This window comes from Podarcis filfolensis (assembly GCF_964270895.1).
Source record: "Podarcis filfolensis genome assembly, chromosome: 15".
In the NCBI taxonomy this organism is placed as follows: domain Eukaryota; kingdom Metazoa; phylum Chordata; class Lepidosauria; order Squamata; family Lacertidae; genus Podarcis; species Podarcis filfolensis.
The window spans coordinates 5534998-5558102 of record NC_139618.1 but is presented as its reverse complement, the minus strand read 5'-3'; the positions used below and the strand labels follow the sequence as shown (position 1 = coordinate 5558102).

General features: G+C 46.1%; 1 protein-coding gene and 1 long non-coding RNA gene across 13 annotated transcripts in view; one reads left to right on the top strand and one right to left on the bottom strand.

Annotated features, from left to right (window-relative positions):
* BCAS3 (BCAS3 microtubule associated cell migration factor) overlaps positions 1 to 23105 on the top strand; it is a 451567-nt gene that overhangs the window by 254664 nt on the left and 173798 nt on the right. The gene's annotated exons all lie outside the window — the stretch shown is intronic.
* LOC310749941 lies at positions 506 to 22595 on the bottom strand. The gene is made up of 2 exons (XR_014541878.1): positions 22101 to 22595; positions 506 to 934 (listed from the first exon to the last, which is right to left on the bottom strand). It is a non-coding gene; the product is annotated as an uncharacterized lncRNA (long non-coding RNA).

The following is a 23105-nucleotide window of genomic DNA, read 5'->3' as shown; positions in this document are numbered from 1 at the left end:
GGGGGGGGGTGTCAAGCCTGGGTATCCCAGACCATTATCCTTTGCAACAATTAGGGCTAGGCCAAAGTATCCATCCCCAGTGCAAGTTTCTGTTTCCATTTGCAGGTCATGAAGTTAGGGGACCATTTGGGCTATTTTCAGAGGGCAGGGCATGCGATTTGTGAAGGAAACAAAACCCAGCTGAATGCTCACAGTGCCAATCAGTTGCCAATCACCTCTGCTCCACCAAATGCCTCCTAGAGCAGGAATTACCGACAACAAATGCTTCAAAAGAGCCATGTCATCTTTAGGGGTGAACAGATAGTGTCAGTTTGGTGCCCCTCATTTTTCCCTTTTTCTATCCTTAAGCTCCATTCTTTACATTGTCACATGTCCTCACCAGCGTTTTAGTACAATTTTCTCCTAATATACTAATGCAAGTTTATATGTAAGTTTCCCCTGATACAATGCACTTTATATGTTATTTTCACCAACAGATTCATTTACATACACACTTTACTGATGCTTATGCATTTTTGTAGACTTTATTTGGCTGGTGGACTGCATTGCAAAATTCGGACAAGTGCAGATTTTGACGGATGGCTGTATTTCAGTTCTCGTATTATTTTGGAAAGTGTGACTTGGGTAGGTTTGCCTTTAAATGTGAACTGTATCAAATATGTCCCACATCCCTAGTCCCAGGGAGGCTAAGTCCGAGATCAAGAGGTCCCTGGTTCAAATCCCCAAGTCCCTGACACTTCAACCACTGCAGTATCTAGTTTGGTCTGAACCATGCCAACATATGGCATCAGTTTATAGTCCTATCATTGAGTATGATCATTTACATTTATTTGAAGGCCATAACTTCAGATTAAAAGACAATACAGGTGCATCTGGGTTTGGAAGTCAAAAAGTCAGATGATCCACAGTGTTTGTTCATTCCTTCTCTCTCTCCCTAAAAAAAAGCAAATAAAACAAATATTAGTTTTGATCACCTACTCGGCATCTCCAGGCTGCTCCCCGAGCCATTCCAGGTGTGGGATTGCAGCAGGTAATTTCCTGCGGCCGTGTTTCGTAGGGAGGACTCTCTGCCTTGGAAGATTATATCTGCTCACCTGGCTCTGGTGGTGACAGAGAGACCCTTTGTTTATTCATTTAGGAGGCAGATTAACCCTAATGAATATGGTTTCCTGGAAATTGATACAGAGGACAATGGGGAACAGAGGACTTCAGGGAGGGGGGGAGAGGGCAAATTCCCTTCTCTTTCTTCACTTGTAAATAATGGCCCCCTTTCATAGCAGAGCTTTTAAAATCAGGATGGCACGCAAAATATGTCAACAACACCAAAAAATTTTCCCCACTTTAAACATCATCCTGGGGTCGGGCAAATTTAATTGAAGCTCGGACCGTTACCATTTGTTTTTATACGGTTAGCATGTTTAATTGCCCCTCTCCTTTCCCTCCTTTTTACCAACCCTTGCCATTATTTGAAATAGAGATGTATAAAAGTTTTGACAAAGTACATTAAAAAATAATAATATGCTCATGGTTAATGATCCCCAGTGTGCGTGTGTCTGAGAGAGAGAAACATAAATATACTCGTGTTCTTGTTTTATGACACTTGGGGTTGTTGTTTTTACGGCGTCCGTGACATAAAGACTTTTTATTGGAGATGGAAGGCCTTAGATCCTACATGGAAGCCGTGCGTGTCTTTCCTTGGGAAATACCTTAGACTTTTATGCTTCCTTGCCTATGAGAAACACAGAACATGTTAAATAAAGAGTGTGCATTTGTGGGCTCCTGTTGTGCTAGGTTCAAATAACTCGTTCCCTTAGAAATCCTGGTATCCCTTTGACATTACACTAGTAAAGGCAATGAAATTAAGAAGGGCTCTGCTTGATCAGGCCAGTGGCCCATCTAGTCCAGCATCCTGCAGCCCACCAGGCACCCCAGTTGGAAGTCCACCATCCGGACCTGAGCGCAAGAGCACTCTGCTCTCATGCAGTTTCCAGCAGCTGTTACTCACAAGCATACTGCTTCCCACTGTGGAGGCAGCGCATAGTCATCGAGGGTGGTAGCCATTGGTGGCCTTATCCTCCAGCAGATATGCAACAGGGACTTTCTTGAGGAGACCAAGCTCCCATCAAGAGATTGTGTACCGCAGGAAGCAGCCGCGAAGTCTCCTTGTTGGCCAAGAACCCTTTTATAAGAGTCCCACTCTGGATATTGCTGGGTGTGGATGAGACCCACTCCATATATTATTGTCAGGAGGTACTCCTGCTGGTCCAGCCAATTTCCCTCCAGCTCTCTCGTTTTGGTTGGAACTTGGTGGTGCTGACAAGTGGACACTTTTCACATCCTGGCTCAGAATCCATTATGACCTTGTGTCCCCTGACATGGTCACCACCGGGAGGGTCGTTGTAAAGCCCAGTCTGGTCCCACCTCTTAACACGAGGAATCTGGATCAGTTGCATTACATACTATCATTCCTTGATGCAGCCCATCCACTGTAAAATTATGGCACTCTCCTGGTAGCGAACATAAAGTATGCATTGGAAGCCATTGCACTGCCCATCCTTGACACACAGTGCGGCTGAAAATACCATGTATGTTACTAGTTTAATCCCTGGCGATCAACCAGAAAACCAGGCATTGACATGAGCAGAATTATTGTCTCCGTTATGCTGAAGAAGGGAACATTTTCTCACATTTTTCTGTGAACGGAACATGAGACACATTATTCCCAAGGCTTGGATGTGTAGCCACAGATGTGAGACCCTCTTTAACTTGCAACCAAACTTTTCCAGATCTTATCACTATAATTTATTCCTTTGCTCCCTGAAGACAAAGTGTGTTTGCGGGGGGAGGAACCTCCCTCCCTCTGCCTTCTTTCACATAACTTTATACATTGGAGGCTTTCTCTTTCGTGTGTTGCAGGATATGTGATGGAGGTGGAACACTGTTGGCTTTAGCCTGCTGGCTTTTCTAGTTGCCTATAAAAACTCTAGCGTCTCAGGCAGCAATCGAAAAAACAGAATTTATCTTTCGGCAGGGAGGGCGGAAAACCGTGAAAGTTCGTCTTGTCTCCGAATGCATGTATGTGTGATAGCTAAAGCTTCCAGAGGCGAGGCAGCATATGCTGTGTTTCATACATAGCAGTATATCCAAAATCCATTTGTTTGCTTTATAGTGGAGATTGTTCTATCTTGTGTTTATCTAACCCCTTAGCCAAACCGAGGGTAGCCAAAATACTTCCACAGGCGTGAATAGTTCCTCTGGCGAAACCTCCTGGCTTCTGCTTGGTCCAACTGTTTGGCGCAGGGTTGAGCGCCTCATGTTCTAGTGGTCGTAAAGAGTATGTGCCAAGGAGGCTTTTAAAACTCGCATAAGGTAGGAGGGTTTGCCCCCATGTCTTTGGTTAAAAATATCTGAAGTGAGAGTCAGATTGTGGGATTGGGTGCTCCTGAAATGTTTAGTTAAGATCGCAGGCCTGCTTTGGGGCGCCTTTCTCAGAGTGTCTGGCTGTCTGCACTCAGGCACAACCACCCAGTAGTCCCACAATTATGTCTTGAAGCAGCTCATGGGAAGCTGTCTGACACCAAGTCAGATGATTGCTCCACCTAGCTCAGTACTGTCTGCAGTGACTGGCAGTGGCTCTCCAGGATTTCAGGCAAGGGGTCTTTCCCAAATCTAGCTGGGGATGTCAGGGATTGAATGTGGATTGCATGCAAAGGAGATGCTCTACCACTGAGTTATGGGCTGTCACCACCCATAGAGAAGGTTAGGACATCGGAATGATTGCCTAGTGTTGGGTCTGAGCCTATCAAACTACCAGGAGCTATGTGTCTTCAGCATCAGACCCTGGGAAACATGGGTGTACAGCCTCAGACCCTGTGATTGGTAGGTCCTTTGGGGCCTCTGGAATGACCAGCTCTGGTATTGATATTGGAAGCCAGGCGGTCTTCTTTTGCCTGACCAGCAAAGCACACCCAACCTTCCTTCTGAACTCCAAAACGCCTGTTTCCACCTTAGTTCCAAATCTACTTCTAGCAAGTGATCACCATGACTTTGGAAATGTTAGCCAGTAATACCAGTAAGCTGCAGTGACTTTGGTGTCAGGAGGGTGTCTCCTGCCCCCATCCTGAGCTCCCTGACCATGCCGCTGTTACTCACTTCAACAAAGCAGCTTTTCAGCATTCCTTTTTAGAAAGAGGCAGAAATTCTGGCATCATCTTCTGGTTTTGACTCTAAGAACTTTCCAGCTTTGTTTGACCACCACTATCAGTGTGGCTTATTAAACTGGTGGTATTTGCAACCTTTTCAAACCTCTTGTTTTCTTTGCTTTGGCTTTTGATGTGAGGCGTTTAGTTGCATTATGCTAACATATTTCACAGGAGAGGATGGGTAGTAAGCCCCACCCCCTGCCCCAGGATCAGGTTTGACCAGATAACAGAGAATCAGTGTAATCAATAAATAGCACTGTTTCATGGATAGTGTCCTGAGACCCTACAGGCCTGAGCCAGCTGCTCAGTGGTGTCAAAATAAAATTATTTTAAAATGTTCTGGAGTTGCTGATCATCCTCTCTATGGCTCATTCATTTTTGAGGGCAGTGTGGGCTATACCCCCCCCTCTCTCTCTCTCTCTCTCTCTCTCTCTCTCTCTCTCTCTGTTCAATTTTCTTCTCCTTTAAAGCAAACCCAAAAGACAACAGTGATTATACGATTTTGTATTTTAAGTATTTTCATAATCCAACATAAATTGGCCCACCCAAGGATTATGTCTGTCTTCTAAAGATGTGTTTATATAGTCCTTGGGTGAAAGATTGCAGAAGCCGAACCACTAGTTTGGAAAGCTGAGCCAGACCAGGAAAAAATCAGCATACAATTTGGCACTTATGGAGACTAAATGATTTCCTTTTTAGCTGCTGATTTCTACTGGGAAATGTATCCTTGGACTGAAAATTACATCCGGAAAAATGTTTATGTAGTCTTTTTTTTTTCTTTTTCAAATGACTGATTATTCTTCTAACCTTTAACACGCACTGTGTATAATTTTGTCCCCTCGTTAACTCTTTCCCAGCCTGGGCATTTAGCTGTTTACTTAGGGAGGGAAACACAGCTAGTGAAAAATGGGCTTTTCCATTTCTTTATTTTTCTTTGAATATAGCATTTCCGTTCTGCTTATCTGCTCCAGACCCTTCCTGTTAACTTGCTTCTTGGAAGTAGAAATCTTATTGCGATAACAGTAGACTAAACTCAGCTCCACAGAAGTCCCCGAGTATGAGGAGCAGCAGGCACAGACCTTACCACATCCTCTAGACCAGGGATGGGGAACTTTTTCCAACCCAGGGGCCGCATTTCTGCCCCCATCGTTCTGCCCGGACACTGAGGTCCAGCGCCGAGGGCCTTCTGGGGGTTCCCTCACTGCAAGAAGCAAAGCTACAGGGAATCAGGCAGAGGGCCTTCTCGGTAGTGGCACCCGGCCTGTGGAACGCCCTCCCATCAGATTTCAAAGAGATAAACAACTACCTGACATTTAGAAGACATCTGAAGGCAGACCTGTTTAGGGAAGTTTTTAATGTGTGACATGGGGAGCCTTCTGGGGGCCACATCCCCATGGTGGGCATGGCCAGAGGCAAAGATGGGCAGAGCAACAGCTGGGACTTTGCACAGTAGGCGACATCTCAGCCACACAAAACTTAGAAGTGTCTACATGCACACAAGCACATCTTTTGATCCTCCACCAAAGCAAGTGAGCGACATTAGCACAGCTCATGGGCACATCCCCACAGGGGGAACACTCAAGGCTGTAGAGCAGAGCTGGGGAGGGATGATGGCAAGGCAGAGAGGCCCAGTGGGCTTCATTTGGCCCCCAGGCCTGAGGTTCTCCACCCCTCCTCTGGACCAGTTCACTTTACCTTATAGTTAACCTCGTTCTGTGACATGGGGCCTACTTTTTATTTGGTACCAAGCATATGTCTTCTTTTTCCAGCCTTCCCTTTTCTCTTGAAATATTTCTCCAACATGCTCTAGAGTTCCTAGACAGTGTGCTTGATACATTGGCAAGGCCAGTTGTTGCCCCAAGTACATGGGAATGTAGCTATACTTAGTAGCCTTGCGGCTGCAGAGGTAGAGAGAATTATGCTCTGGTCTTTGCCATTGGGCAGAGGACCAAGGGCACTGGTCCTCTGCTTCCCAGACATCATGGAAGGGGAAGGCCAACTTGGAACACACTTATAGATGCCACATTGCCATTAGAATGCAATCAGTTAAACGTTGTCCTAAAACATGGACAGAAGCGGGGCTGGGAGGATTTTCCCACAATCTTTATGCTGTAAGGCCTTTCCCATTGCATTTTATTTATTCTTAAAGATTTATACACCATTCACATTATAATATACCAGAGTGGTGTACAGGAAAAAGAGAGAGAGAGTATAAAATGTATGATAAGGGCATCTTGCTGGCCACTATGAGACAGGATGCTCAGCCAAATGGGCCATTGGCCTTCTTTCATTCTTAATATACACCAAGTGTAATGCATTAAAAACAGCAGTGCACTAGAAGTTGATCGGTGGGATATAATTAAACATTTCCACTCAAAAAATGCTTGGGTGTGCATCTCAAAGAGTAGATAGTTGATTGCTCGGATGGACAGGGCAGTTGCTTTGTGGGACAGGCAGGGGCTGCATCCTGCAACAGTGCTGCTCACCACATGGGGCAGGTGCACACAGATCCACAGGTTCTTCGTTCTATCTCTGACCCCTAGAAGGAGTATCTGGCCAGATCCAAATGTGCTGCCAGACCAGAAGGGAGAGGACAAGATGCAGTGGACCCTCCCTTCTGAGTTTACCTGCAGGGCAGCAAGGTGCCCCACACCAGGTGCATTTTCTCACATACTACCTGGCAGCGCTTTGCTGAAGAAAATCAGATTTTGGGGGTAGATCGTTACGTCAGTCTATAAGCAAACTGAGGTATGATTTCACGTGTTTTGTACACAGACTAGTCCATTTTGAAGAGTACATGGCACCCTTCCTTCTCCCCCCCCCCACCCCGTATAATTAGGAATGAGCAAAACTGTCACTCTTGGTTTCTCTCAGTTTCTCATCTTTCCACACTTAAGTTCAGCTCTCCACATTTCCACATCAGTTTGTGATTAAAAAGCATTTTGCCCCAGATATTTCCTAATATACACATTTTTGGGATGCAGTTTTCCCACCAAAGCAGTTTCCCCTAATGTAATGCATTTTTGTATGTTATCTTCACAGATAGGTGCATTTCTATGCACGCTTTACCTTTGTATATGCAGTTTTGCACACGTGACTTGGCTGGGGGACTGCACTGCAAAATTCAGCGGGCGACTGTGTTTTGGTCTGTGTATCGTTCCAAGCAGTGTGAACTAGGTAGGTCCACCTTCAGATGCAAACCGGACTGAATTTCTCCCGCATCCCTAGCGGTAATGACAACCTTCAGTCCTTCTCAGACCCTTGACTGTTCAAGATCCTTTAACCGGCTCATGATGGATTGGAATTTGGCAGAGGACCGGGAAAACTTTTCCATTTGATTCCTCTCTTCTAAATAGTTTGACAGCTGTGTAAAATCCCCCAGACCTTATGAGTAACTGGTAATTGGTTTGGGTTTCTTTTCTTTTTCTTTTCATTCTTTCTTTCTCTCTTTCCCCCCTTCCCCTTTAACATGGAACCCAACAGAGTCTCTGGTGGAAACCGTTGACCTCCTTTATGCTGTTTCTTTTACCGTCTCGTCAAACATCTGGAAATCGGCGTGTTTGCTAACCGTTTCTCGACATGATTTTGCATTTACATCATGCCACTATCTGGTAAAAGTTTTCTCTTTGGTGGGGGGGAGAAACGGAGCCTAGGAAAGTTGGGGGGGGATGAGCCAGGAGAATGGGGAGGGGGAAACACCCAGCAACTTCTGGGGCTGTCAGAAGGTCAAGTGTTGATGGCTGATACGGCCTGTGCTTTTGCTAAACATATGTTTAGCTCAGAAAATCTGAAGCGGTTCCCAAAAATTTGGTAACCATTAGAGTACTTCCGAAGTCAGTTCCGGATATCAAGCCTAAGGTGGAAAGGGGGGAAGGAGGAGGGGAGGGGAAAGGGGGATGGAGCCGGTCTGAATTTCCATGAAAAGGATTTTGAAGTCTGGCAGCCGACGCATCTGAGGAGCGGCTCACGCAAGGCTGAGCAAGTCAGGAAGTGCTTCGGGAAGGGCTGTTTGGACAGGGGATCGGCAGCTCAGGCCTCGAGCTGTGAACTTTTCATGCATCCGAGGCCAGATAGCGCCGGACAAGCCACCGGAGGGCATAGGAAGGAGGAGAGGAAATTAAAGGATCATTTAAGTGGAGCAGGACCAGACAAATGGTTACGCGGCCATTTTTTCTCTTCCCCATCTCTGCGTAAAGGAATGTTGCAAAATACGGGCTTCTTTGAAGTGAAGGCGCATAATTGTCACAGAGTTTAGAGGCTGTGGAGTTTTTCGTCCTCTTTTTCTTGCATTCCACCTTGATTACAAAACCACCTGCTCCGGCAGCTTTTTATAAACCCTCTTCTGCATCAGATCCTCTCATTGTGGAACGTATGTGCTACAGCCCAAGCAAACTGTCTCAGATACTGTATTTTTATGGGATTGATCATTTTTAATCCAATGTTCCCTGCTTAAGTGCACACACTTGAGATGAGGAAGAGTCAATCATGTGCTTTTAAAGAGAGGAGGGAGCATATGATAAATAATGGCTAACTGAGGGCCAAACTAGACATTGGGTGGCATTTAGCTGAGGATTACTCAGAGTAGGTCCTTTGAAATGAATGGGCCTAACTTAGTCATGTTCATTAAGTTTGATGGGTCTACTCTGTGTAATACTTAGTTGAATAGCACCCCATGCATTTAAGTACATGATACAACCCCCACCACCCTGCCCAAAAAAAAAATCCCCAAAGAGAAAAGCAATTTAACAAAGGGGCAACATGTAAAGGGGCAACAGAATAAGAATGTCTAACATATAAAACAGTATAATGGTGGAATTCAGTAGTAACAGGGTCTTATGGTCAGGGAAAGCTTGAGCAAAAAAGATATGTATTTACAAGTTATCTGAAGCAACTGTATGGCAAAAGGGAGGGCATTCCATAGTGTGGGGCCCATAGTGCAAAATGTCCATTTGGGGTGGGGGAGTCACTACTGCAATATTTTGTAGGGTGTCGTACCATGAATGAATTTTCTTCAGAAGGACTAAGTGATCTTACAGGTCTGTACAGGGGTAGGCGGTCTTTCAGGTAACCTGGGCCCGAGTTGTTCAGGGCTTTATATTTTAGTAACAAGACTTTGCAGCCAGTGGGCCCAGAATGGAATCTGACAACTCAGTGGGAATTGCAAAGTGGGATTAGGACCAGGGTGGAATGTGGCAAATCATGGGCAGGACCGAGGTGGAATGGAGTGGGCCAGGGGCTTAGCTAGAATATAAGCTGGTGTGTTGCATGGGGGAAGCCCCCAGAATGTATTGGGCTGAAGACTGGCAGGATGAGGAGTTGGCTGGCTTTTTAGACCCTTCCTTGTTCCTGGTAGGCCATGGTTTTACTGGGTCGGTCCCAGTTAAATGTTACTATTTTGGTTTATTACCTGCCCTTCCCCCTAAGGTCCAAGGCAGGGTTACAACAATTTAAAATACAACATTCAAAAAAACCTGTAATCACTGAAAAGGGGTGGGTCCTAAAAATAGACATCAGAGGTGTCAAAAACCCGGGTAAAGAGGTGCACCTTCAGCATTTGCCAACATGCTATATAGTGAAATTGCCAGGCACACCTCGATGGAAAGGGAATTCCACAATTTAGGGGCTGCCTCAGAGAATGCCTTGTCTCAGGCTGCCACTACCCTTGAGCTAAGTGCGATGGAAGCTCCAACGGCTCCGACTGCCAACCTGGGAGGGTCTGCAGGAAAGGAAGGCAGTCTTTCAGATATTGGGGGCCTGAGTCATTTAGGACTTTAAACACTGACACAGGCGCCTTGAATTGTGCCCGGAAGCCAACTGGAAACCCTGCCACGTTCTCAGCTTAACAGAAACCCAAATGCAAACTTCTCTGGTGGAAGTGCCGTACTCTACCAACTGCCTCGCAGCATCTCCCCCCTGCTGCGCTGCAAAGCGTGAGCTGCTTTTAAATAATTTCTGAGTCTGTGAGCCCCGATCGGCCCAGAAGACAGTGACGGTCAAGCGGTTCCTTCTGCCCAGCGAGGAAGGCCTTCCTTGGGGCCCCGCGAAGCCTCCGGGTTTCCTCCCAGCTTTCCGTGGTCTACACTTTTCGCTGTTGTTCTTTCCCGGAGAGTGCTGATTAGTGACTTGCGGTGGGAGAAGCTGATTTATCGTGGCCGAGAGCCACCCCTTGGGGGCCGGGCAGAAACACTCATGAAAGAACCCTGATTAAAAAGAGTGGTAATGAAGACAAATGTTTCAGAGGGAGTGGAGAGCACGCCGGGCCTTGGCGTTCCCAGAACTCTCTCCTCTACGCTTTTGGAGTGCCGGTAATGGAGTGGCCAAAGGAAATATCTCTCCTGTCCACCCCCCACTTTCTTGTTGTTTATTTCTCATGGCATTGGAAAAATTTTCCTTTTCCTCCTGGGTGTTCTAACTCTCACTTGTTAACTGCTGTTCATGCAGGGTTGCAATTAACCCTTGGCAGACGCTTCCCCCTGTCCCCCCTTTCTCTCTGCTCTTTACATAGAGAAGTGGTGTGTTTTTTTTTAATGCCTCAACCCTGCTCAACTATTTTGAAATTCTTTTAACTTGATGGCTTTGTCGGAGTTCTCACGTCGTTAAATGGGACTTTATTTTTCCACGGTCTGTTCACACCAGCCTTGGCATTTTGATAACTATTCCCCCCACATTCTTGGACCTTAAAAAAAAGTTAATAAAAGAACACACACAAAATATGAAGTATGTGTGCTTGTGTTGGTATAGATAATGTTAGGGGTTGGTGAGAATTCTGTTTTGTCTGCATTTTAAAGTGAACTGATCTAATTCACATTTTGTGAACAGATCAGAACACAGCTAACTTCTTTGAATTTTGCAATTCTGGTTTGCTTGTTTTTTTAAATGTTTGTAAGAATGTGTGTTTTATGAGGAAATATGTGCCAAAGTGTGTATTTTAGGAGGAACTTCATACAAAAGCATATAAAAATATGTATTTTAGCAAGGAAATGTGCACAAAACGTTAGGGCAAGTGGGGGAGGGGGAAATGAATGTAATTTTAAAGTGGAGTTTTTGTACTTTAAAAAAAAATCCACAGAAACAGGATAAAACAGACACGATTGAACACAAGTGGAACCAATATGAAATGGAAATAGGCTGATTGGTTCATCCCTAATGGAAAGTGTCTTGGTTCTTCTGCTTTCTACTCTGTGCTACAGCTGGCTATTGTAGGTATTGGTTGCCGATAGCCTGCCAGGATGGAAGGAAAATATCTCTGTTCCAGACTCGGTAAATCTCCATATGAAAAAAAAAAGTTCCATAACTTAAGATTCAGTTTTCTCTTTTTTGTATGTTTAGGAGGAGGCAAAAGTTATCTTAGGGGAATGTGCAGCGTGAAATTTGTGGGTGGTGGGTGAAAAGGGGTGCCCAATTTGGAGAGGCAGCAAAATTCTTCAGACATTTTGTGGTCTGACCTTTGCTTGACCATCATTATTTCTGTCCTCTTAATCTTCCTGATAGACCCTTCTTCTGGAGTCTTCATGGGGAATGGAATCCAGAAATGGCACCTCTCCCAGTCAGATCCAGGCAAGGCAGGTCCATGGGCAGCTTCAGATAAGCCCTGCTTTCTGAGCTGTGGAAAATGTTACCTCAGCAAAGAATCAGCATCATCTGAAGGTTTAAGAAGGCTGGCAATGTCAGTGAATCTTCACACACACACACACACACACACACACACACACACACACAATTTCCAGGAGAGCTGCGAACAAAAAGGGCCTGTAGCCTATTTGTATAGACTACTTTTGTGTGGCTGTAGAACAGGAGAAGCTACAGGGGGATTATCCACAGAGGCTGAGAAAAGAGCCAGGTCCTCAGCCTGGGAAGATATAGAAAGGGGACACTGAGAATCTGTGATTTGTTTGAACCTGAGTCCTTCTCGGGACAATTCAGTCATGGAATGCAAGGCTACAGAGATGTGGTTCCCAGGCGGTCACCCATCCAGCTGCTGGCCAGACCCTGACTTCAACAAGGTGATGTGCTTTCAGACCATACCCTTCAGAAATATGCACCGTCAGGGTGTAGCGTTGTTCAAAGAGGACTTTGGGTGGGGGAATGGTAACCTTGAAGAAGAACATTTTTACCACCCAAGAATGGGGTTGCAAATGGACGTGCGGTTGTTTCTTCTCAGCTTTAACAAAACTAAATCAAGGCATCTCTGTAGAAGTTGGAAGGTTTGCAGGGTGCTTCTGGGTTCAGGAGCCGGAAGGGAGTGGACCCCTGGAAAGGCCAGCTCTTCCTTTGCTGGGTGTCGTGCCGATGCTGGTTTTGGCGGCTCTGCTGAAGTTCTTGTGGGTGTTGGGGAGAGCTCGTTTTCAGGCCGGCGCCGTTGCACTCGTCAGAATGCATTATTGTCAGCCACCCACTAATTATCAGGAAATTTATAGCTGCATTAGGTAAATGTCACTTCACTGCAGTGGCCTGGAATAAGAGTGTTTTCTGCTCTGAGTTAGCACCATAGGCACATCACAGTGAGAGTCTCGCCAAGTAAGCTACAGGCTTTATTTATGCACAAGCATATTAGTGTTTGGAGAGAAAGTAGCTAAGAGATGGTGTGTTTGGTTCTTTCTCCTTTTTTGTTGGGGTGGGAGACAACATTTGAAGACTCAAAGCTGTGCAGTTCTCTGATATGTAGCAGCACCAAATATAAAATATCTCTTCCCCTTCTCCTTCTTTTTTCTTCTTCTTTGGCGATCACTCGTAGCCGAGTAAGAGTAAAAGACCTAAATGCTGACTGGCCCAACAGTTTATATTTTACTGACCTAACCTGGAGAAGAATGCTGTCAGTGGCTACCAGCCATGATGGCAGTGCCCTGATTCCATGGTCAGAGGTGATTATGCTTCTGGATCCCAGTTGCTTGGGAGCCACAGGGCACAAAGTGCTCTTGTACTCATGTCCTTCTTGCAGGTTTCCCACAAGCATCTGGCTGGCCAGTGTGAGAACAAGATGATGGACTAGATGGGCTACTGGCCTGATCCTGCAGGCTCTTCTTGCGTTCTTAACCTAGTAAAACTGTCAGAAGACCAAATGCCAGGGTCTGAAAAGACAGCAAATTCCAGATCCGCGCAGGGCCCACATATTCCGCCAGTTTTTAAAGTCAGCAGCCACCCATAAAGTTGTTCTCTGCCCTTGAGCCCCATTGCATGTGGAGCACCCAGCAGCCTGCAGAGCGTATAGCAGGGCGGCAAGGGAAGCATGTTGGTGGCTCACACTGTGCCACGCAGGGCCCGTCCTGCATCAGTGCAGGCCATGATACCAGTAAGGTAAAGGTAAAGGGACCCCTGACCATTAGGTCCAGTCATGACCACTCTGGGGTTGCGGTGCTCATCTCGTTTTACTGGCCGAGGGAGCCGGTGTACAGCTTCTGGGTCATGTGGCCAGCATGACTAAGCCACTTCTGGCGAACCAGAGCAGCGCACGGAAACGCCGTTTACCTTCCCGCCGGAGCGGTCCGTATTTATCTACTTGCACTTTGACGTGCTTTCAAACTGCTAGATTGGCAGGAGCAGGGACCGAGCAACGGGAGCTCACCCCGTTGCGGGGATTTGAACCGCTGACCTTCTGATCGGCAAGTCCTAGGCTCTGTGGTTTAACCCACAACTTGCTTTAAATGCTGCTAGCTTCTCAGCGGCCACATTGCCCCTACAATGCTGCCCTAGCAGCCTCCTCTGCCCCCTCTGTTAAATGGCACCTGGCACCTTCCCCCTCTGTGCACTCAGCTAGATGCACTGCTGCTCTCCAGGCAGCCATCTTCCACACTGTCACTAAGCTACCGACAATCCATCACATTGTGAGTGGCTCTCCGCCAGCCCATGATACTCTTCTGTGGTCCACTAGGGGGAGGCCGAAATGTTGCATGTAGGTCTGCCCTGAGGGGCCGAGTTTAAAAGTGCTCATTCTTAAATGCTGCCTGGATCTACGGCATGATAAGGAAATAGCCAAATAAACCAGCAGGCTCAGAAAGCAGCCAGTGGATCAGGCTACCTTGCCAAGACTATGCTGCCCCATGTAGAGAAGACTGGTGGGGCCAACAGGATACTGTATAAGGAAACAGTTTTGTGAGTGGCTTCTGGAAAGACGTAAGCAAGACCAAAAGAGAGAAGCCAGCCTGAGCCTGTCCCTGGGATTCAGCAATGCAATGCATATGTCCTTACAACAATCAGCATTGAACTCATCTGTGTTTGTAAATTAGTAAACAACCATCCTGTTCTGGCATGAAAGTTTTATACTTCTGCTTTTCTATAAGAAATGGCCTTATACATTATAGTGATATGAATTTATAATAAATAGAAGTCTAAGATGGCTGCTGGGTAGTGCATGATTTAAAACCCCCATTATGCTCTAATATGGGAGAAGCGTTCTGACAAACGCTGACCGAGCAAAAGGTACCTCCTCTCCCCCTCCTCTAAATTTAATCCGATCGGTCACTTTGAAGATGTATTACCCATTTGCTGCAAACAAGAGGCAGACGGAAAATGAGATAATACGGCATAAAATAGCTCTTTCTCATGCAAAATGGATGGCGCTTTATCACAGCAGTTTACTGCTAAACTTTGATCATTCGCGGAGAAGTTCTTGGAGCAAAGAGCACAGAAAATAACTTGCTGCATGATTCCCCTGCTTTTTGCCTATGGTGGTCACTTAGGTCAAGATCCTAAATATGGTACCATCACTCTGAAATAAGTGATAAGGCTGAGCTGGAGATCCTGGGATCAGGGCCTGAGTCAAGCAGAGGGTTGAAAATGTAGCTCAATTAAAGGCCTCTTGTCCAAAATAACCTTGTTTAAACTGAAATCTTATCTGAACTACAAACAAATGTGTTAAAAGCCTTTGTGGGACCTCTAACTCTTTAGATATTGCTGGAATTCAGTTCCCACCAGCCTCAGCCAGTGTGCACAGTGGTCAAGAATTATGAGAGTTGTAGTCTAGCAGTGCCCAGGGGGCTACAGGCTCATCAAACCCTGGACCAGGCTCCAACTGAGGCTGAGGGGAAAGAGGAGCTGAATTCAGTCTCTACTATGGAGCTCAGACAGGTCCCAAGACCAAGGGAAAGGTGGCACTTTAAACACCAGATATAAACCCAGCCTATCCATAGAAACCTGGCCCATCTGGCTATAGGCAAGGAGTCTCAGGAGCCAGAACTGAAAGAGCTGCTTAGGCACACATAAGGTCCAGTGGGACCTTTGGCTTTTTTATTGAATAGTTGACCTTGTTACATACTGGTTGTTAAACTCCCCTCATTATTATTATTACTTAAAAGGTTTGCCATGCAGTATGGTGGCGGGAGAAGAATATTAAGCCCTTGGGCTTAGTTCTGTGTTTTGGGTGGCCCTGACTGTAGTCTGCAAGTCAAGGGTCTTGATTTGTGTTCTTGCATGTATACATATGTTTTCTGATTTCTGTCACCATTCATGTATTAGTTTGCAACTAAAGCGTGCTTCATGCCCCCACTCTCCATTCGACAAACAGGTGGCACCGTTTAGTGGGACCATGCTGGCTAGCCGTGACTCAAAGCTGTGTGTCACCTCTCTAGCTGCAGACCCCAAAATCAGCATGTTTGTATATCAACTTGATTTCTTTTTACATTTATATCCCTCCTTTCCTCCAAGGAGCTCAAGGTAGCATGCACACTTCTCCCCCTCCACATTTTATCCCCACAACATTCTTGATAGGTAGGTTAGGCTGAGAGACAGTGACTGGCCCAAGGTCACCTAGTGAGTTTCATGGCTGAATGGAGACTTGAACCCTGGTCTCCTGTGTCCTGGTCTGACACACTAACCACTGGGCCACGCTGCTTGAGTTGAATAAAGGCAGCTTTATACAGCAGCTGTATAAAGGTAGACACTTCTCCCCATTAAGAATCCCGTGCAACTGGGCTTCCTGATCACATGGAAAAGCTACATGCATGAAAAGAGGCCCCACTGGTTGTAGTTGGTAGTATAAATAATGATATAACATAAGAGCATAATACGAATCTGCTGGATCAGGCCAATGACCCATCTAGTCTAGCATCCTATCCTCCCAGCTGCCAACCAGATGCTTGTTGGAAACATCTGGTTGGCTGCTGTGAGAACAGGGTGCTGGGTGAATATGTCTCATATTCTTTTAAAGCCATCCAAGTTGGTTGCCATCACTGCCTCCTGGGGAAGTGAGTTCCACAGTTTAACTATGTTGTGCATGAAGAAGCGCTTTCTTTTTTCTGTCCTGAAGCTTTCAGCATTCAACTCCATTGGAAGCCCATGAGTTCTAGTGTTATGAGAGGAGAAAAACTTTTCTCTCATCCACTTCCTCCATGCCGTGCATAATTTTATAAACTTCTATCGTGCCGCCTCTTGCTCTTACTGCATCTTGGGAAATGCATAATTATTGCTGTTGTGCTTGAGTCCTGCTTGCCAGCTTCCCAAGAGGCATGTGGTTGGCTGCTGTGAGAACAGGATGCTGGGCGAAGTGAGCCTTTGGTCTGGTCCAGCAGGGACCCTTGTGGTAATGGGATGCTCTGAATGTGACAAATGGGGGGAAGCTTTACTTCCTGTTGTGCAGGTTAGGAGGAGAAATTTATCTCTCATAAAACATGGAGCTCTTCCTTGGGTTTTCTAGTGGTGAAGGAATCACAGGCTCTTGCTTCCAATCTACCCATTGAGTTTTGGACGGTCTGCCTCCTTTCTCTCCATGGGTAACCCAGTGATGACATTATTCATGAACTCTCCGCCTCGCCTGCCTTGTTCTCTTCTGGTCGAGGATGTAACTGGTAATTGGGCCCAGATGCACCGAAGTCCTTTTGGTTGCTCTGTTGTTTTAGCCTAGACGAGTTGAGTTTTTAATACAAGTTTGACCTTGGGTTGAAACATTCTCAAAATGCCATACTTTAATATCAATTTATACACTTTTCTTTTTTTGGTATTAAAGCAGGTCAGATAACTGGAGTCGGGGGAGGAAAGAGACAGAAAGTTAGAAGGCAGGGAGTGTATTAATGAAACGCTTTTGACCCACAGAAAAACAGTGGCTGTCTTCTTATTTTCAAAGCCTCTTTAATAATTTCAGGAACATGCGGGATGAGCGGTTTTTGAGGGACCTCCTCAGAATTGTTGAATGGAAAAACTTAAACTATTATTTGGGCCATGAGGATGGGTGAAAAGAGACAACAGAGATTTTCCTCCAAACAGTGGTGGGCCCCACCACTGCAAGCTGAATTAAGCCATTTTAGCCATCTAGGCCAGCCTTGTCCAGCTCATGGGTGGAACCAGAGGCCTGGAGGCTAAATGTGGCCCTCCAGGCCTCTTGGTCTGGCCCTTGGCACTGTTTTTCTAGGCCTCACATCTCTATGACCTTGACTGGTCCCCTCCTTGAGTGTTCTTGCTTGGCTGGAGTGAGGCCTTCGTGCTCAGCACGAAGTGAGACTGGAGTTAATGCTTCGTGCTTGCCTGGACGGAGGACAGAGAGGGGTGTGCACGAGTGTATGCAGAAACTTGGGGGTGCAAAGATGTTGACAAACTGCTGAAAACAGGAGCCACTCTTCAACGCTCATGGAAAAGGGTGCAAATCAGGTTCAGCTCATTTTTGGATCGGCCCCTAAGAGCGTGATGCAAGAAATTGCTTTTAGAGCAAGTCGCAGAGAATAAGGTGGCCTTTCCTGCTGTCTCCAAGCCCTCCCCCCTGTTCACACGCACACATGCTGATGTCCTGGCTGCTTAAAACCTGTTTAGCTTTGGGCTGTGCAGACCAAAACTATAGAGAGCGAGAAATCAAAAGTCTTTCTTATCAGAAATGTTCACTCTCGGTCTAACAACTGTTAGGCCAAGATAACAACTCCAGGCCAGCTGTCAAATGTTTACCATTATCGTAACCCTCCCCAGGGTAAGATGCAACTTTGGCTCTCTTCACCGGCAGTAATTTAATTTTTCCTTCATCCTGACTCGGAAATGGCAGCAGTTTTGTTGCTGCTGCTGTTGCTGCCGCTGTTGTTTTTTGTTGTTGTTTTTCAAAAGCTTCCTCTCCTTTTTTCTGATGGCTGAAATTTTCCTTGTGAAAAACGATTTCCACCAGTCTTGATTCCTCCTTGCTTCTGCAGTCTTCACCTTTTTAACTGACGGCTCTGTAGCTCGTCACCAGCTATGCAAACTGACAGTTCACTTCCTGGGGCGGCAGCAGCGCCTCTGGCCTGCAGAAAGGAGCAGCCTGACCAAATTTACGCTTGCGAGATCTCTTAATTCACAAAAGCATTTGCTCTAGTTCCTGTTTTCTGCTGCAGGGGCTGTTGCGGGGGTGCGTCTGTGTAGGGGGGCGGAGGGGGAGAGAAGTAGCAAGAGACTGTTCAGAGGAGAAAGGAGCCTCTCTTAACACTCTACTGAGTACACAATCTTTGTAGATGAAAAACAGAAGGGGAAGGACATTTCAAGCCATCTTGCTGATGTAAGCAGCGGTTCATTGAACTGTACAGCTTACCACCAGACCCTTTTGCCGCTTGGACGTGCTAATTTCGGGTCCATCCACCCCGTCCCCGCTCTTCTGCCATCGTCCCTTACTCTTTTTGTTGCCTATTTGTCTTAAATCTGGAACTGTTTTGCCAGACCATGAATGGAGAAGCCGCTTAAGCATTGCCAAAAGAAGCGGAAACGCATAATGGAAAAAAAGAGGATGAAAGGGGGGCATCAATTGGCATAAAATTTGCTTATGCTAATGTATAATTAGCAAATTTAGAAAGAATCGCTGGTGCTTAACCAAAAGTATTGCTATGCACCCAATTTCCAAGTGGTGAAAGATTTCTGGGATTCCTGCCCTGGGTTCAGTTTTCTTGGAAAAGAGACTGTGGTGTCTTTAGTATATGTGGTTATATTTACACATATATACAACCTGAGTGTGGAGGGATGGAGCCTAGATGGAGGGACTCCTTAGTCATAACTTTAGATCCAGCAAGAAGCAAGGCACGTCTCTGTCTCCAGATTCCAACTCTGGCCTATTGTCCTGCTACATAGCAGCTAGGTGAGGAGGGTCTGAGAAAGGCACAGAGCCACCAATCTGGTTATGCTAAATCATGACCATTGACTAGCCAGCCAAAGCCATTACCTTGGCAGAGGAACTGGTTTAGCAAGCTTCCGTGTATGCATTCTACCTTCACAGATACAGGGCTGCAGGTTCTGGAAGGGAACCCAATGTTCCATCTAGACTGACCCCCTCCTCCTTAAAAGCCTCATAACAGTATCATAAATCCCTCCGTATAAGAGGAAAATGTGGCGTAATCTTTTAGAGTAATCAAGTGAAACATTGTTATACAGCATGACAAAAGTTTGTAATTTTATCAGGACAAGTCGTTTGTTTTTTGTAACAATTGTTTCCTCAAAATGTATCTTCTGTACCATGAAAAATAAATAAAAACATCATTTTTAAAAAGGGAGACCCTCCCCATGTCTCTCTCTCACTCACACACACATAGTTCTCTCCCTCAGTTCGCTCTAATTAGTGGCTCGCCAGCTGAGCTCTTGGCCACGTCACACTTTGCAAGTCAGAAAATGACTTTCTATCACCTTTGGGCCCAGCTCAGAAGAGGGAGCGTCCTGGACGTGGACTGTCACCTGCCACATGCTTAACATTCTCTTCACCGCCTCCTCTGCTTCTACCATCTTGTTGTTCTACTATCTTGTTGAGATTCCTGAATCACAGGCGTTTGGACTAGACGACCCTCTGGGTCCCTTCTAAGTCTACAGTTCCATGTTTCTTTGATAACATCAGAAATAGGCAGACTGAAAGGGAAATACACGACTGGGGAGTGGCATGCTGTGGAGGCCTTCCATTTTTATGTAAGGTGGAAGTTGCAGCCTCCCCTACAGCACAGCTGCCATGATCAGAGATGCATCTGGAGTAGAAACATATGTTCTGTTTCCACATCCACCCTCCATGTGCATTGGTTATGTGTGGCGGAGGAAACAGGGCTGGTCCACATGCCCTCTAGCCCTACACCCAGATGCCCATGCATTTTGCAGAGTCTCAGGAAGAATAGCCTATGCAGAACCAGCTGTATGCGCATAAGCTTTACACACAATCTGGATGCATGTGTGGACCTAAACCCTGCACCGAACCCCCAAAGCAGACAAGACTAGTGTTTGCTATCAGATTTCACCTAAACTGAAATGGTCAACCAAGTATTGGGGGCTGCTGCTCAGGAGAAATGGCCAAGGGGTTTTGAGGAAAGAAAGAAGAAATGATAGAGTCCAGAAGAGTCCTGCTGGATCAGGCCAGTGGCCCACCTGGTCACCCAGATGCCTATGGGAAGCCTGCAAGGAGGCCTCGGGCATAAGCACATTCTCCCCTCCTTTCCAGCAACTAGTATTCAAATGCATTACTGCCTTTGACCACGGAGGCCGAGCATAGTCATTGTGGCTAGTAGCCATTGATCGCCTTTTCTTCCATGAATTTGTCCAATCCCCTTTTAAAGCCATCCACATTGGTGATCACCACTGCCTCCTGCAGGGGTGAGTTCTATAGTTTAACTATGCATTCCATGAAGAACCGTTCTATTTTATCTGCCTGGATCTTCCAACGTTTAGCTTCCAACCAAATACTACTCTCAGTGTGGATTGGTTGTCCCTGTTGTTTCACTGCTGGGTGCAAAGTCTGTGTCATCTTTAAAAGGTTTGCAATGGGAGTTGGTGGGTCTCTCTCTCTCTCTCTCTCTCTCTCTCTCTCTCACACACACACACACACACACACACACACACACACACACACACATATACACAGGCCTTCTACTTGTTTGCCTTAATTTTACATGATTTTTTATTTATTTAACCGGAGCCTTTAGATGATTTGGAGAACCATATGAGAGATTTGCGGGGGGCGGGGGCGGGTTTCAGATGTATCAGATGGTTGGATTCCAGCAAACACAGGGATTTCTGGACAAGTTGAAGAGAACACATGTTCAATGAAAGAGAGCATCGCCATTTTGTGTTCGTCCCATCCCACTTCTCGTTCCAAGGGCCGGGGTGGGGAGCAGGAGCAGTTTCTGGGGTATTTGTCCTCCTGGTGAATTCACGCAAAAATATAGCCACAATTCTTTTATCAGCCTGCATTTTCTCTCCCTCTCTCTCATATTCATATATAAGAAGGATAAAAGTGTTTGATGGAAAATCCGAAAGGAATCTCTGGTTAGCTCGAGGAGGTTAAACTCAACAGTTGTTTCCCTTTGAAGTGGCTGGCCATGAGGTTAATTGCCAAAAGTGCTTGTGGAAAAGGTGGTAGCAATTTAACAAGACTGTACAGCTTGCAGCCGCTCAGATCAATATCAGGTGTTTGCATATTTTTTAATGGGAGAAAGAGGGCCAACCACCACCCCCTTGCTCCAAACCCCGTCGCAGAATGAGAAACAGGGGCAGGGCTGGCCTGGGGCGGGGAGGGGGCAGGGAAGCCCAAATAAGCAGCCAATAATTCTTTGTTTGCTTAGCCAATCATCCTGTAATTGGCCACGAAGTTCATAGGAACCTATTGATTGGCCCAAATGATTGCTTACTGCTTCTGTGTTTTAATTTTTAATTTTTTCTGCTGTATGCTACTCCTACAGAAGAAAAGGCAATTACTGGAGCCTCTCTCCCTCTCCCTTCTGATCTTCCAACTTCCCCAGCTCTGATTTATGAATCTGAGTAAATAAAAGCAGCCCCCAAACAGGAGTTTAAAGCTCAGTGGCACTTCCTGCATCTTTGCCACTGGCAGTTGGGTTACCTCCACCACCACCCCGCCCTCTCTCAGAACGTTCTGTTTCACTGCTTCTAAATAAGTTCGCTGAAATTACTCGCCTACGAGCCAGGTTGCTAGCTGACATGCCTGTGCGCACCAATGCAAAAACAAAACAAAACACCCACCTCAAAGCAAAACCTTACCTTGCTGACATGTAGGTGACTCTTATTTGGTTATAGGCAAGTAAGTGGCTCTTGACCATACTGGATGAAGAAGTTTGTCCAGATCAGGGGATCCGTTTTGGAGCTGCTAGGAGAAACAGATCCCATTGATGTGGGTGGAATCCTGGCACGCAATCTGTGTCCACGGCCAAAGGGCCAGTGCAGAACACCTTTATCTGCTTTCTGATGGGGTAGGAAACACAAATAAACATTGCCAACACCCCGCAGTCTGCAAGCCTGGAGACGCAGGGCTGCCAGGTCTCATGAGGTTTGGGAAGGAGATATTGGGAGCTAAGGTTGGCTAGTCAGGGTGGAGCCTAACGGCGCTTCAAGGAGGTGGAGGTGGCATCTTGTGAGGCAGGAGAAACTACATGCCCATGCCTGATTCCACAACCTGATTGTCATAGGTGTGGAGCTAGGAGGGAAAGCTTTCAAACTAGGCAGAAAATATTCTCTCTGCTGGTCCTTGGTTTGTTGTGATAGGATGGCGAAGCACTTTAGTCAGGTTTAACTGCACAAAAGCATGCGCTTCAGGGTGACAGCCTGAAGAGACTCCTCTGCTGTTTTTTCAAGCACAGCTTCCACCAGGCCCCTAGCTGAGGCCAGAGAGAACCTGAGAAACTTTTCAGTGCTACACCCCCCCCTAAAAAAAATCTCTTTCATACAATATTTCTGTTAGCCAGCCCGAAATGGCTTTTACTGATACTTTGCCACCACAGCACTTAACTGCAATCCTTTTCCTGGTCCCTCCTTCTAAACCACAGTTCCTTCCATGCTGTTAGAAGGGGGGGAGGAATTGGCATTATTTATATCCATTTAACAGATTTAAGTGACTTTGGTTTCCAAGCGGTAATTGAAAGAGAAATAATTTTTAATATCTTCTTCCAAAGAGCGTGGCATTTGCCTCTTTTTAGAAGGCATCAGCCTCCCCCATTTTGTCCGCTGCAATACCCACAAAGCTCTACTGTTCCCTAAATTCCCCTGTAA